General features: G+C 36.3%; 1 protein-coding gene across 1 annotated transcript in view; it reads left to right on the top strand.

Moving 5' to 3' along the window:
• The first annotated feature begins 1,469 nt into the window (after positions 1-1,469).
• Positions 1,470-16,384, top strand: part of LOC115216425 ((E3-independent) E2 ubiquitin-conjugating enzyme UBE2O) — a 134,821-nt gene continuing 119,906 nt past the window's right edge. Inside the window, exon 1 of the mRNA XM_029785753.2 lies at positions 1,470-1,578. The gene's annotated coding sequence lies outside the window, so the exon portion shown is untranslated. The remainder of the gene's footprint in view (positions 1,579-16,384) is intronic.

The raw sequence follows: 16,384 nt of genomic DNA, 5'->3' as shown, positions 1-16,384 counted from the left end.
ATTCCGTGCCGTATGAATATGTCCCTCCTTTAAGAAACAGATTGGGTTTATTTACATTTCTGAAGAAAAAAAGATACCCTTCCCCCACCCCTAACCCTAACCCCAACTTTAACTAACCCTAACCCTAAAACAGATTGAAATGCAATAGATCGATACTGGGGTTATAATTATGGGTGACAATTTCATACGACACCGCTACGGAAAATGGGATTTTTTTCTAGCGGTGTCAAATGAAAATGTCACCCATAATTATAACCCTAGTATCGATCTATTGCATTTCAATCTGTTTTAGGGTTAGGGTTAGTTAAAGTTGGGGTTAGGGTTAGGGGTGGGGGAAGGGTATCTTTTTTTCTTCGCAAATGTAAATAAACCCAATCTGTTTCTTAAAGGAGGGACATATTCATACAGCACAGAATGTTGTTTACCTAAATGGAGGTCAGCGATTGGTTAAAATTGCCAAAATGCTCGATTTTAAAGTGGAAATATCTTACAAACTATAGAATTTTCTCAATAAAGCCAAGAAAAAAACGATGTTTTATAAACACATTCTACCAGTATACGAAGTTTAAAAGTGTTTAGTTAACTAGAAATTGTGTTGAAAACTGCCGTTCAAAAGGAAAAGATCCGAAACAGGCTCTTTTTCTATTGGCAAGAAATCTTGAAATAAAACTTAATAATTACACACACACACACACACACGTTGAACTCTCCTCTCAGTTTCAACAACGTATTTAGTTTATTTCCGTTTATTCAGCTTCTATAATTAAGTCAGGTATAACATTTTAGTCCCCGCCAAGGATTTGCAAACCAGTGGTCCATAGATCGCGAAAGTATAAGGATTACGGGACAGTGTTGCTTCTATGTTTGGTAATGCTATTGTCCTTCTTCTTAATTCTCGTAGCCGATGGATAAAGTCGGATTTGAAGTTCCTGTTCCCATCTTGTTATATATATCTTTATATATAAAAGTGAAGTTGTGTGCCTGTCTCCTGCGATTTAGATTCCTAACTACTCCCACATTTTGCGGTGCAGTTTAACCAAAACCGGTTATCTTATAGTCGTGATTCATATCGAGCCCTTCTGGGTATTAGCGCGCGTCTACGATGAGACTACGATTAAATAAAAAAAATTACCATCATTTTTTCCATTTTAATGCATTTTTTCGCTATTGTATAAGGGAAGTAACTCTCTAAAAATGTCTACGATGAGTCAACGATTAAAAAAAAAATTTACCATAATTTTTTTTCCATTTTTAATGCATTTTTTTGCTATCTTTTGGCTATAACTCTCTAAAAATGCTTATATAGTTATTTCCCTTACAAACCCGAGCAACGCCGGGCGATACTGCTAGCATATATATATATATATGTATGAATGTATGTATGTGTGTGTGCTTATGGCCGATTACTTATTCAATATTCAAACGGAAGCGTCGCTGACGTCATCAAAAGGTTACAAAAGTGTCTACAGAACGCCAATATTTTTCGTATTAAAATTTTATGTTGATATCATTAGATTTTTGGCGCCGTATGCAGTCTTCTATAGAGCATTGTCAGGATTTTTGAAGTATGTTAACAAGGTAAGATAACACACTTCTGATTCTATTTAGACGTACAAAATAATGTAGAAGGTCAAACGGTTTAAATCACTGGTCTCGGTTAAATTTCTCTTCCCATCAAGTGTTTCCAACGTAGCTATGAACTAGGATCTATAGACATTTGAAAAGTGAAAGTAATCATTGATATTTCGTATATTCGTTATAGTATATACTTTTTCTTGCTTTCACTTTGACGGTAGATCTTTGATAACATCTGGCTGTGAAGTCATTAAAAATGGCCGCCGCAGTTAGCAATCTGCTAAAACCGATGCCTCTATCCATATTTCTAATGACTTTCTAAACCAAAGGTCTGTGAAGAAAAACGGTAAAGATCCAAATATCTTAATCCAAGTATTCATTGCATCGATTTTAGTCCAAAGTTCTGTTATTATCCGAGAGACGTCCAGATAATGGCAATTATCAGTTTAACTCTCTGGAATCTACACGAATGCTCGCTTATGTGAAAAATACCGCAACGATATTCCTTTTCTGACAGTTACCATCAGCAATAAACAGCTTTGGATTAAAAATCTTAATCCACACGCAGAACATAATTTCACATTGTGCTACCGCAATATTTCATTTAATCACTTCAGAAAGAATATACAACGATAATGGCTAGATCCAAATTGAACTTGGTTCACTTAATGAATGGCGTAATATTATTATACTTAATTTACGTTCAATCAGGCTATGGTGAGTCATTCTTTTTATTGAAGAACAGTTACACATTTTATTCTTGTTATTTATATTTAGGATTAGGCTTCTGTCGAGTCCGGTCTGGGGTTTAATTTTGGTTCTTGTTTATTACCTTTTTCACTTTCGTGTTTATGGTCTTGAGCCTTGCTCGTTATTTCTTCTGTGGTGGCCAAGAACTCTTGTACAATGATAATTAGGAGGAAGCTAAGAAACCATTACGGATAATTACAAATAATTACTATAAAATGTTAATAAAGTTTTTTTCATAGTTTAATTAAATTAATTAGGTAAATTTTCGGATTAAACCCGTACGATTTTCACTAAGAAAAAAACAAACAAAACTCGATTTTTTGCGTGGAATCAAGTACCCTGACCTCCTAATATGCTGCAAATCCCTTATTTTGGTTAGGAAAAGGGCTGGAGGACGAATGCCCCTCCCCCGGATTCATTGGAATTTTTCTTTTTCGTTGAATAAATTCCTGTGACATCCTACTTATGCTACAAAACTCTTTTTGGGGTCCGAAAAACGGAGTGGGGTGAGGTGGAAGCCTCGGAAATTTCACCCACCCCTATTGATCTTTTCAGGGTTAGGGTGTTAGGACTCGTGTTTTAGGGTTAGGGAAATTCGGGCAAGACTTCTTTTGTACCCACCCGCCAAACACTCCTTTAAAAAAAATTTTTTTTTTCTACACAAACCCTCGTTTTCGGCTACGGAGAATACGAATCTGCGAAAATCGGCGTTTGGAAATTACCCATCCTCACCCGCCTAAATTCTTCATCTTTAACATTTTTCAGAATTTTTTTTTTTTTTTTTTTTTTTTCAAAATATACGGAAAAATACGGAGATTATGATTCTGAAATAAATTTCTAAAAATTTTTCTACTTAGGGTTAGGGTTTAGGGTTACGGAAAAAAGTGAAAAATGAAGACATTGGGAGAGGGTGTAAGTGGTGGTGGTGGTGGTGGGTAACAAATTTCAAAATTCAAATTTTTGGCAATTTTCCTGAATCTCTGTATCCGAAAACATGGGTATTTGGCAAAAATTTTTTAAAAAAAACAATAATTTGTGAGAAAATGGTGTGGGAGAGGAGGAAGTCTTTCTGAAATCTGTCCCAGAGTCATTGGAAATTTTTTTTCCTTAGTGAAAAGATCAATGGGGGTAGGTGAAATTTCCAAGGCTTCCACCTCACCCCACTCCATTTTTCGGACCCCAAAAAGGGTGTGTAGTATATTAAGATGCCATAGGAATTCATTTAACGAAAAAGAAAAAAATTCCAATTTCTGGGAGGGGGAGACTCCCCCCATTTTCCGAACCAAAATAAGTGATTTGCAGCATATTAGGAGCTATTAGATTTCTTGTTGAAAACATTGAGAGTTATTTAATTAACGTCTTTCCTTTTATAAATATGAAATCAGAGAAGCAATAATCTCGACCTCTTTGTGTCGAGGATGAGGTCTTCGTAAACTTCTTCATACTAGATTCTTGCATCACAGTGTGTCTGTTAAAAACAGTTGTTCTCCAAGATGGATGTCATAATTGTCGCCATATTCTAGAATAGCACATGGCTTAGGAGCAAAACATTAAAAAAAGGTTTACTCAAAATCATAGAAAATATTGTTAGTAACTTAATAAAATAGCACAGTTCTAATGAATGTTAAATTCGTGCATAATAACAATAATCTTTGCATTTGGTATAAAAGCGTGTTTTTGTCGGAGAGGCTCCAGCTGTAAGAATCAATTGAACATATTGTTGATATTTATTTAATGACACCAGAAGACAGAATCAAACCCTCTGGATATAAAACTCTGAATCTAAAGAGATAAATCTAAATATATACACACATGCATGAATACAAGAGTTTAATGATTTATTTTGATGCTTTTAAGTATAGTTACAGCTGATACAGCTTTGCCAACCTCTGGAGAACCTAAATGCTACTGTAAGAGAAGAAAATATCACTGGCTCTGTGCAAAGCATTCAGATACCTAGACTGCACTGGAAATCACATACAGTATGAACAGAGCTGGTGCTTCATTTGGCGAGCTACAGGAGAGGCTGTGGAAAAATAGGCATCTTTCCATACTGGTCAAAAGGTACACCAGATTATGGTGCTTTCTTCCCTGCTGTATGGGAAATGACAGGTCGCTCTTGAGTGCTACTGGTAACATGTAATCCAGTACAACCTGTCGCATGGTCAGGTCGTTGGCGACTAAACTGGCAACCCCACCAGGTTGGTGAGGAGGATGTTGTTGGACAACCTGCGGGGTGAAAAATAAGACCTGTCAAAGGGCAGATGAACTCCTGAACAGTCAACGGCATCCAACTAAGTGTCAGTAAATATGCATATACCTTTTTTTATATGTGTATATGTATATTTTTATTCTCTCTCTCTCTCTTTTATATTTTTTAATTGCATATCTTTTACTTTTCTGTATACAATATTATTTATATGTAATTCTTATTCACACATCACACCTTTTTTATTTGTATTTTTATATATATATATATATATATATATATATATATATAATGTATGTATATTTTTACTTTTATATATATATATATACTTAGAGCCTGAATCCTGAAAACATGGATTATGGGGCTCTGCTGTTGCAAGTCCCCAATGGTGAAGCAGTTCCTAGTGAAGGCGGATGAGGGTGATGCCATGTAAGCTGGCTATAAAGACGGACGACAAACTGGAGTTTCAGCAGCTAGCCGCAGGAAGCCTGCGAACAGGACCAGACAGGCTGGTTCCAAAGGCGGAGCATAGGATCTTATCCACCAACTCTGGCAGAAGACAAGGGTCAATTGTCTCGAGACTCCTCTTGCCATTGAATCCCACCTCGCCTTCTGTCAAGTGCGTAAAGCTGAGAACTGTGCATCCTCTCCTGCACTTGAAACTTTTCACTGCAAAAGCTTTGCATTTCATCCTTCATTCTGTTTCATCCTCTCTGCAAGTCCTGCAGTGATGGGATCATCTGGTGACGGGGGCAGACTAGGATGTAGTTGGAAGCCTCCAGTTAGAGTCCTGCAAGAAGGCAGCATAAGTAAGATGGTCATTGTTGGATGGACCCATGGATGAACATCCACCTCAGTCCTGCATGTGCATCCAGGCAACCCTTTTCAGAGATAGCACTGCCTGCTCCACATAGGGGATGGCCTAGAAAATGTGGCTCAGAAAAAGCTCATCCTCACATGCTCAACTGGGTAACCACTCCCAGTGAGTCATCACCAAACATGCAGTCAAAACCAAGTATCAAAATTGAAAAAGAAACAGAAACCTTTGAACCTCATCCTTGCATGTTGGAATGTTTGCACCCTCCTTGATGACGTTTCACATGAGCTGGACACTCGATGACCCCCATGACGCACTGCTATTTTAGCCACCAAACTCAAGCGCTACAACATCAACATTGCAGCACTCAGTGAGACTCATTTCTCCCATGAGGGTTCCCTCACTGAAGAAGCTGGTGGACACACCTTCTTCTGGAAAGGACATCCCTCTGGGATGCCCTGTTTGAATGGGGTTGGTTTTACACTCAAGAACAGCCTATTGCAGAAAATTCCTGGAGTACCCTCCTGTATCATTGAGTGCCTGATAACAATCAAAATCCCACTTTCAAACAAATGTTTCCTGACAATTTTCAGCATTTATGGACCAACTCAGTTCACTCTGTAAAGGGGTTGGTGTTAGGAAGGCCATACAGCTGTAGAAACTGTACCAATTCAAATTATTCACACCCATATATATGTACCCTGTCTCTGCCACACACATTTGTGATTATCAGCATTTTAGCAGATTTAGTGGATCAGTATTGTTTACTTGTACACGTCCTATGACAATTTGGTCAAACTAACTTCAGTAGGAAGGCAGAAAAAAAAATCAATAGGTGATTGTCATTGAAAAAAGGACATTCTTTCATGTGGTGTGTAATTTGTTAAGGTGCTAAGTAAAGATCTCTGAGAATTAAGAGCACCAGCTAGAACCGTTTCCCATTCTGATTTTAGTAGTTTCTTGCTAAGTAGAACTAAGTGTACAGACTTTCAAAGGCATCAATGATAGGGAATGATCTTAAGAAAGTAGACATTTTCTTTGCTCATAATCAGAGATCTTTGACCAGAATGGATCAAAACTAGCACATCATAGAGACAAAAGACATCCTTAAGAGATTTTATGACAATATCAGTTTTGAAATTCTTTGTGAGATATATATCTTGTGTATTCATCAAACATTGCCTTGTAGTGAATCTTGCAAGCATGAAGTGGATTCGATCCACCATTGCCAAATTTAAATTAACACTGCAACAGAGCTTTTCCCACGATGGAACAATGGTTTTTCTCTGACAGCAGTTTTACATTTTCCAGCTGCCTTTACGTAGGCCAAAATAATGTTTTCACCACTTGACCCTTTCTAACCTCTTCCACTTCGCCAAAAGCTAGAATAGAGATAACAAGACCACCAACTAAATCTATTGTTCTCAATGATATATCTATCCTTCTGGATAGTTTTTTGAGCAAGCATACCCCAATCAAAAAGCAGTTAGTCACAGTTGGTGACGACTCAACGAGGTCTGGCTGACCAACATTGGTCAGAGGGAGAAATGAAGTTTACTGTCAGCAACTGTGAGACAATGTCCCACACCCAGTAACTCCCACTAGCTCTAATTCTGTTCTCTTACAACATCATTCTATCGCTATCTGTGGATTACTACTAACTATTCGTATACGCCAAACTATGGAAAGAAACATTCTACTGCATCTAACTTTCTTTTCGCATGCTTTTGGATTTAACATAACCTGCCCGTCGAGGCAAAGTATTTGTAATGTAATGGTAAATTAACATTTCCTTAAAACTTCATGCATTGTTCATCTTTCACATCTAACAACAAAAATAATTATCGTTACAACTACTGATTTTGACATCATCATATTGTTTACGAATCAATTTCTCCTGTTACAGCCTGAATATATTATTAGTTGATTAATAGATTAATATTTTGTACAAATAAAATGCAAACTCATTTCTTCAAATGGTTGGTGTAACTTTGCCTGGATATCTTTATATATAAAAGTAAGGTTGTGTGCTGTCTGTCTCCTACGATTTAGATTCCTACCTACTCCCACATTTTGTGGTGCAGTTTAACCAAAACCAAGTATCTTATAGTCGTGATTCATATCGAGCCCTTCTGGGTATTAGCGCGCGTCTACGATGAGTCTACGATTTAAAAAAAAATTTACCATCATTTTTTTCCATTTTAATACATTTTTTTCGCTATTATATAAGGGAAGTAACTCTCTAAAAATGTCTACAATGAGTCAACGATTTAAAAAAAAATTTACCATAATTTCTTTTTCATTTTTAATGCATTTTTTTGCTATTTTTTGGCTATAACTCTCTAAAAATGCTTATATAGTTATTTCCCTTACAAACCCGAGCAACACCGGGCGATACTGCTAGTGTCTTTATAAAAATTGCAATTTCAGTATAAAGCAGTGTTTACAAGAAAGACTGGTTTGCTGCATGTCATTCATTCAGAAGGGGTAGTGTATGATCTGTCACTCACCAGAGTGACAAAGAAGTGATGAAGAGTTTATAGTAGGGGACTGGATCTATGGGATCATTTGGAGGGAGATTATCTTTACTTGAATGAAATTAAGCCTTACGTTACCAAATTTCTGCTGAAGTATATACTGCCTTTATTTCAATTAATTTTGAAAATAATAAAGAATTTAGTAAAATATAACTATGTCTTTATTCAGCTTGTATTTGGAACATAAACATTGTATTTTGAGTGGAGCTTTTAATTTAGATCACTTTACAACAGGAAGATTGTATCACAAAACCAAGGGTGATCTGAAGTGGATTAGAATTGAGATTCTAATCCACTTGAGATCAAAGGTTAAATCACATATGTAAATATATCAAAATCAAATTCAATGACTGGCATCCGTGCTAGTGGAGTGCTAAGAGTACCATTCAAGCACCCACTACACTCTCGGAGGCGGAGGCACAATGGCCCAGTGGTTAGGGCAGCGGACTCGCGGTCATAGGATCGCGGTTTCGATTCCCAGACCGGGCGTTGTGAGTGTTTATTGAGTGAAAACACCTAAAGCTCCACGAGGCTCCGGCAGGGGATGGCGGTGATCCTTGCTGTACTCTTTCACCACAACTTTCTCTCACTCTTACTTCCTGTTTCTGTTGTACCTGTATTTCAAAGGGCCGGCCTTGTCACCCTCTGTGTCATGCTGAATATCCCCGAGAACTACGTTAAGGGTACACGTGTCTGTGGAGTGCTCAGCCACGTACACGTTAATTTCACAAGCAGGCTGTTCCGTTGATCGGATCAACCGGAGCCCTTGTCGTCGTAACCGACGGAGTGCTTCCATCCACACTCTCGGAGTGATTGGCGTTAGGAAGGGCATCCAGCTGTAGAAACTCTGCCAGATCAGATTGGAGTCTGGTGCAGCCATCTGGTTCGCCAGACCTCAGTCAAAATCGTCCAACCCATGCCAGCATGGAAAGTGGACGTTAAATGATGATGATGATGATGATGATGATGAACTCTATGCTCTAGCAGACGATTTTATTGTTCATTATTGTTTTGCATCTAATTAAAGATTGAAACATATATGAAGCTACTTGTTGATCAGTTATTAGAGTAAAATGATTTTCCCAATTGAAATTGCTTCTATACATGTATGCATTTGATAATGTCTGTTGCTTTCTTTTTGATAGCAGGACATTGTCTTTCATTTTTATTGAGTGATCATAAAACGAAAGCTATTGGTAATTCCTCTAGAGAGAGAGAGAGAGTAGCCTCTAAGGTTACATCAAATGTATCAATATCTACTACCAATAAATTGTTAAAATTACACTGTGCTGTACAAAATCAGCAATTATTTTCTTTAGCTTTTTTCAAAAGTTACATTTTCTTCACTGGTAAGGAAGATGTATTATGTAGAAGGCTGTACTATGTCAGAATGTCTTAGAATCCATTCCACATAATAAATGAATAATCCAGTAATTTAGACAAGCTTTTCAGAAGTTTTAAGTTTCTGTTACTGTTTTAATTTAGACAATCAAGAAAATGTGAAGTCTTTGAGAATCTGATGTCTCTAGAATACAATACTAGATTTTTTTGTACATATAATTTTTGATTCAAAGCAAGCTTGTTACTCTTAATACATAATAGAAGCTGCCATAGATTCTGGTCATGTTCTGTAATGTTTCTTCTGCAGATAACTATGCCATTCAGGTAATAATAGTCACTACTTATCTTTTATCTTTTATTTGTTTCAGTCATTAGACTGTGGCCATGCTGTGCACTGCCTTGTAGAATTTTTTGTTGAATAAATAGACCCCACCACTTATTTTTTGTTAAGCCTGGTCCTTATTCTATTGGTCGCTTTTACCAAGCCGTTAAGTTACAGGGACATAAACACACCAACTCCGGTTGTTAAGCAGAGGTGGGGAACAAACACAGACACAATGACACACACACACAGATCATCATCATCATCGCCATCATCACTATCATCATTTAATGTCCATCTTCCATGAATGCATGGGTAGGATGGTTGACTGTGTCTGTTTTGGCAGGGTTTTTATGGCTGGATGCCCTTCCTAACCCCAATCACACTGCAGAGTGGACTCAGTGCTTTTTACGTGGTACTAACACAGGCGAGGTTAGTTTTGGCATGATTTTTACAGCAGGATGCCCTTCTAAATGCCAACCACTTTACTGTGTGGACTGAATGTTTGTTATGTGGCACCAGCATATATATATATGATGGGCTTCTTTCATTTTTTTATACCAAATTGACTTACAAGGCTTTGCTCATCCCAAAGCTATAGTAGAAGACACTTGGCCAAGGTGCCATACAGTGGGACTGAACCTGGAACCATGTGGTTGGGAAGCAAGCTTCTTAACCACACACCCACATTGGTTACAAAATCAGTCGTCACACTCTTCAAAGAACAGCAGTTACATTTGTCTGACCGAAAGGCAATTGAATGTGTTGAAATAATCTACCATCACCCTTTAATGCTGTGTAGAGTTGTTCTTTGGTTTGATGAGGAATTTGATAGTAAGCCTTTTTCTTTATCTATCTTACAAAAAGTACTTAATCTTATGTACAGGGACATTATTAGCCTTGTGAAATGGTTAATAGTTTGGACACTGTCACTGACTGTGCATTTTTGTAACCATTCTTTGTAACAACAACTTGGGTTCACCAGGATGAGGTTTAGGGTGTGATAGTATCTTTCTTGAGTAACTTTTCAATTTATGATTTTATAAATGATTTAATCATTTGACATATTTTCTAAGGGGTGTAGTAATTGGTTTTACATTATTTATTTCTTGTAGGGAAGGAGGTTGGAAATGCATGATATATGAATTGTTGCATATTTTGAGAGTTTGCTTTGTTCCAATAAATACAAAAGACCCACTCTGTAGATTCATTAAATCCTGATCAATGGATATTGTAAGATGAAGAGTTTGATATTCTTGTAGTTTGTCCAGATAAAAATCATGCAACACCCAAAAGTTGGAATTGTCAGTTGGTATGATGGTTAAAGCATCATTCATCAGGACATTAAGGTACCATTAATGACCACCAAAGAAGCTATATTAGTCAGGTTAGAAATGGAAATAATCCCAAGGAGCAGAAGTTGTCTCTTTCATTGGTTTGGAAAATTTAGCAAATTTGCATTTTCTTGCAATGTAACCACATTTGTCAGATTTTCGTAAGAGATTTTCTTTGAGTTTTAGAATTACTTCTACAGCAAAAGCAATATTTTACTTGTTACAAGCTCTGCCTATTTGTTTTTAACTTCCAATTTCTGAGAAGGTTGGATGGCATTGAATCTGCTAACATGTCTTCTTACAGAGTCAAATGTTTTAGTTTGGTTGACCACTGAACCTAATTTGAGTTTAGGATATGTGAAGCATTTCTGATGTCTGCTGGTGTAAACTCTGCAATAAAAGCAATGTGTGTGTTCCTCAACATTAAACTCTTTTGAAGATCTTGAACAAAATGACCAGTATCATCCTCTTCCACTTTATTCTCCACCAATCACCATTTTTCGTGCCTCCAGTTATCTCTCCTTTTCTTCTGAGCTTTATCTTAGGACTGCCACACCTCCTCATCTTTAGCACCCTCTGATATTTAGCTGTTGACGGTTCCCCTCCTTCCTTTGTCCTCCACTCACTATAGTCACCCCTAAAGGGTTTTATTAGCAAGCGATCAAAACTGGATGATGAATTTGACTGACTGAGAAACCTCTATTCTACAATGTTTTTTGACACATGTAAATAGCCAATTAAGGTGTTTCTATGTGGTCACACAATCTGCTAGAAATAGCAGTCAAAACTCCCTTAAACTGTACCCTACAGTCTTAAAAAGAGGAGAATTTGGAGAATGTTGTCTGTAACATTATCATCATCATCATCTTTTAATGTTCATCTTTCATACTAACATTAGCTGGATGGTTTTGACTGGAATCCAGTGGGTTGGGGAACTGCTTTGTGGTGAATATTTGCTTTTGCATGATTTGTACAGCTGGCTGCTCTTTCTAACATCAACCATTTACAATGTGTGCTGGGTGCTTTTACAGTGGTGTCAGCACTAATGAAGTCTCCTGTAGTTTGCAAGACTATGATTTTCAACAGAGTGAGAATATATCAGAGAGAAAAGCAGCTTTAGCCTAGATGATGAAAGGTTAAAGTATGAAGGAAGGGTCTAGATCAGAACAGATTTCTTACTGTAGAACTACATGATTGCTTACATTACACAAAAAAAAAAAAAGACAGGAGGTTATGATTTGAATGTCTTTTAGTTATAGGGTTACTCAGTCAAGTTTGACCTGGGGTTAAGCAACAACCGCAAAAATAATATTAATCGATATGTGATGTTTATGCCTTTCTCAAAGGTATTAGTTGAATAAGTGAAGTGTAACAAGCTTCATTTAATGGTTTAAATTGTCTCAATTTGCAAGAAATTTAAATCTTTCTCTATGACAGCATCACAGTTGGAATAAAAGAAAAGTATTGCACCAGTTTTTGGTTAAGATTATACAAATATGATATTGATCATGGAATTAGGAGATTAATGTGATGTGGATGCAAATTGTCAATCCCTGAATATATGTCTCAGACATAGATTAGAGATTCAAAGTCAATTTGAGATCACACAATAACAGATTAATGTTAAGACAGAGCATATTGTTATTGATTTGACAGCAAGAATTTGTTTTTGTAATGTAGGAAGAAATTGAAAGAACAGACCAAGAACTTCAGAAATGTCGACATTTCTCCTCTTATAATATGTAACTAACAATTACATTGTGGAAGAGTTGTTTAGCTAATTAAGAACATTCATAACCAGGTGTTTCTTATAACAGTAATTACTTTATTTTGTTATATGTATATGTTCTATCCTATTGCATTTGGTTCTGTCCCACTGTGTGAGACTGTATGACCTTGGGCTAGTGTCTTCTATTGCTGCAGGCTAACTGATCCCTTGTGAGTGGAATTGGTGAGCAGGAGCTATGTAGAAGTCTATGAAATATATATGTGATCAGATCAATAAGGATCCGGACTGTTTCCATCGTTACGAAGCTAAAGCACGCAGAGTGAAGCTGCTTGACATAGATTGACCTTGAATTCTGCTGTGCATGTGCACTAAGTTTCAACGTTCTAGCTCACTTCTGCTGTTTACAGCAGTGCTTGGAAGGAAGGTGTGTAGTGTGTAATCATCACATTCATTATGACAGAGAAAGTTGAGCAGAGAATCTGCATAAAATTTTGCCAAAAGCTCATAGGCCTACACAGTTTTCATAAAGTTTTCAACATTCTCTACACAATCAAGATCATCTTGTACAACTGAAACCTGAGTGTCTTTCTGGTCATCTGAAAGTAGTTTTGGCATAAACTTGACATACATGTGTCTCATACCCAAATCTTCAGTGATAATGGGCTGAACTGAACCATAACTAATCTGCACATCCTCTGATAACTCACAGATGGTGATTCGATGCCAAACAAGGACAGCTCTGGAATCATCATCATCATCACCATCATTTAGTGTCCATAGATTTTCAATGAATGTCTGTATGAAAGAGAATGTTGTTGTTTAGTCTACATGAACCCTAATTGCATAGACCTGTGATCAAAGACATCCTAAATGTATGATCAAAATGTTTGGATCTTCAATGAATTTCTTTAGTCCATGCCAACCCTAACTGAACAGACCTGTGGTCCACTTAACCCTTTAGCATTTAAACTGGCCATATCCAGCCAAAAGTATTCTGCGTGTTTTATGTTCAAACTTGCCAGATCTGGTCTCTCACACCAAACCTACAATATCGTTTTAAAAATTAACAGCTACCTCATCAAAATCTCATAGCTACAAGATAATTCAAAACAAAGTGGATAAAAAAGGATTAATTTTGGCAGAATAATGCGAACACTAAAGGGTTTAACAAGGATTTTCAGAAATTTCCATATGGCATAGCTTGTTACTGTTTTGTCCAATGATAAACAAGACCTGTTTTACAAGAAAGAAGCATAGCCAAGTGAACAAACTTCAATAATATCAGTGGTGCCATTTGAATGCCTACCACCAACCTAGGCTAAATAAAAGTAAAGTCTTGCTGAAACATCATTTGAACTTAGAATAGAGCATGTGAGTGAGTGAGTGAGAACAGAACGTGTGAGTGAGTGAGTGAATGAAAGAGAGAGAGAGAGAGAAATTGGGCTATATTTCCAGGAGACTGTAAAATTGATTAAATATTTCTTTGGTTTGTTTTCCTGAGCTCATATACTACCATGTATATACTTAGATATGTTCTGTTGCTGCCAGTCGAGCATATCCTCCACTGAGGGATGTGTCTGATTATGAAAAGTTAAAAAAAAAAAACCCATTGAAGGATATAGATGAGATGATTAGAACAGGTTATATCCATTGTGTGAGCTGAATATTGATTGATTGGTGATCTATTATTCTAATTTGCCTTATATTTTGTTCTTCTTTATATAGCAACTTATGCATGCTCATGATTCCCCAACCATATCTGTGTGTGTGTGTGTGTGTGTGTGTGTTCAGCCTTATTGGCTGAAAAATATTGCATAGCCAATAACGAACAAATATGAAAAAAAAAACCTTGAAGCTAATTCATTTATTATTAACAATGAAAACTCTGCAATTGACTTTGATAAGACTAATTATCTGAAATCCTCTTAGGCTAAAGAATGAAAGGGAAGGAGAGAGAGGGGGTTGGAAATCATCAGTGAACAATGGGAAAAACGTTTTTTTTCCTCTTTTTGTGGAGGAAGGGTTTACTTTTATCAACTCTTAAAACAATTGATTATCCGAATATGGTGATAATAAAATGTAGAAAGATGGTCTAGACGAGTATTCTTTTAGTTTTTGATACCTGAGTTGCCTGCTGTGTAGTATTCACTCTATAATAATTAATTACCTGATGGATTTGTATTGTCATAGTAATGTAATCTTCACTAAACGAATATACTGTATGTATGTCGCATGGGTTTACATGTGTAAAAATTTAAGTGCTTGATACATTGTGTTATTGTAGTGTATGCAGTGCCCCTTGTTATGTGTGTATCTGTGGAGTACTCAGCCACTTTCACGTTAATTTCACCAGTAGACTGTTCTGTTGATCGGATCGACTGGAACCCTTGTTGTTGTAACTGACAGAGTGCCAGTTGTTCTTTTATTCTTTTACTGCTTTCAGTCATTTGACTGCGGTCATGCTGGAGCACCACCTTTAGTCGAATGAATCAACCCCAGGACTTAGTCCTTGTAAAGCCTAGTATTTATTCTATTGGTCCCTTTAGCCGAATCACTAAGTTATGGGGACATAACATACCAACATCGGTTGTCAAATGATAGTGGGAGGAGGGACAAACACAGACACACAAACATATACATGTATATATATATATATATATATATTATATATATATATATATATATATATATATTATTATATAGAAGGAGCTTCTACAGGACTAGAACTGTTTCATTCAAAAGAAATCATCAGGAAGCTAGTAGACAAGAGTTGTTTTGGCATTTATACATTTAGGCAGGTTTAAATGGGTGGTGGTGGGGGACTTTTTTGGGGGTAGGCATGGTGCAAAACTATCATTATTAGGGGAGTGGTCAAAGGAATCGGTGGTAAAGTAGATAAAAGAATAAATAAAAGAATAAAAGAATAAATAGAAAAATAGAGTTTTAGGTAAGTAAGGAGACTCTCACTTGTACATCTACATATATACATATATATATATATATATATATATATATATTATATATATACACCCATATATTCACATATATCTATATATATACATACATACACACATGCACATACATATATATATACATACATATACATATATATATACATATATATACATATATATACACATACCCATGTACATACACACAAATACACATATACATACATATACATATATGTATACACACTCGCACATATATATACATACGCACATATACACATGCATATACATGCACACACATACACACACATCTTTTTATTCCCTTATTTTAATTTTATTATTACTTTTGTTTATATCTTTATTTTTATCTTGACCTCGGTCAGCTATTCTCAAGGGATGGTCTAAAGAGTCCATTTATCTATCTACTCACTGATACGAACGCAAACACTCACTCACGCCCACACACTCACACGTACACTCACACCCATACACACACGCACGTGTCATATTCATACATACATACATCTACATACATTCACGTATATTCACATACGTACACGTACCTACTGATTCATATCTACACGCATACACATACATACCTCAATACACCCACAGAAGACTAGTCCATACATATACACTAATAAATATATATACACATATACACACATACATACATATACATATATCTATACATATATATACATATACATACACATATACATTCATACATATATACACATACACACATATATATATATGTGCGTACACATACACACACACACACGCGCGCATCTATATATACACATAAGTACTTATGTG

This window comes from Octopus sinensis, linkage group LG10 (assembly GCF_006345805.1).
Source record: "Octopus sinensis linkage group LG10, ASM634580v1, whole genome shotgun sequence".
Lineage (NCBI taxonomy): Eukaryota > Metazoa > Mollusca > Cephalopoda > Octopoda > Octopodidae > Octopus > Octopus sinensis.
The sequence above is the reverse complement of the archived record's forward strand: the minus strand, read 5'-3'. Positions and strand labels throughout refer to the sequence as shown.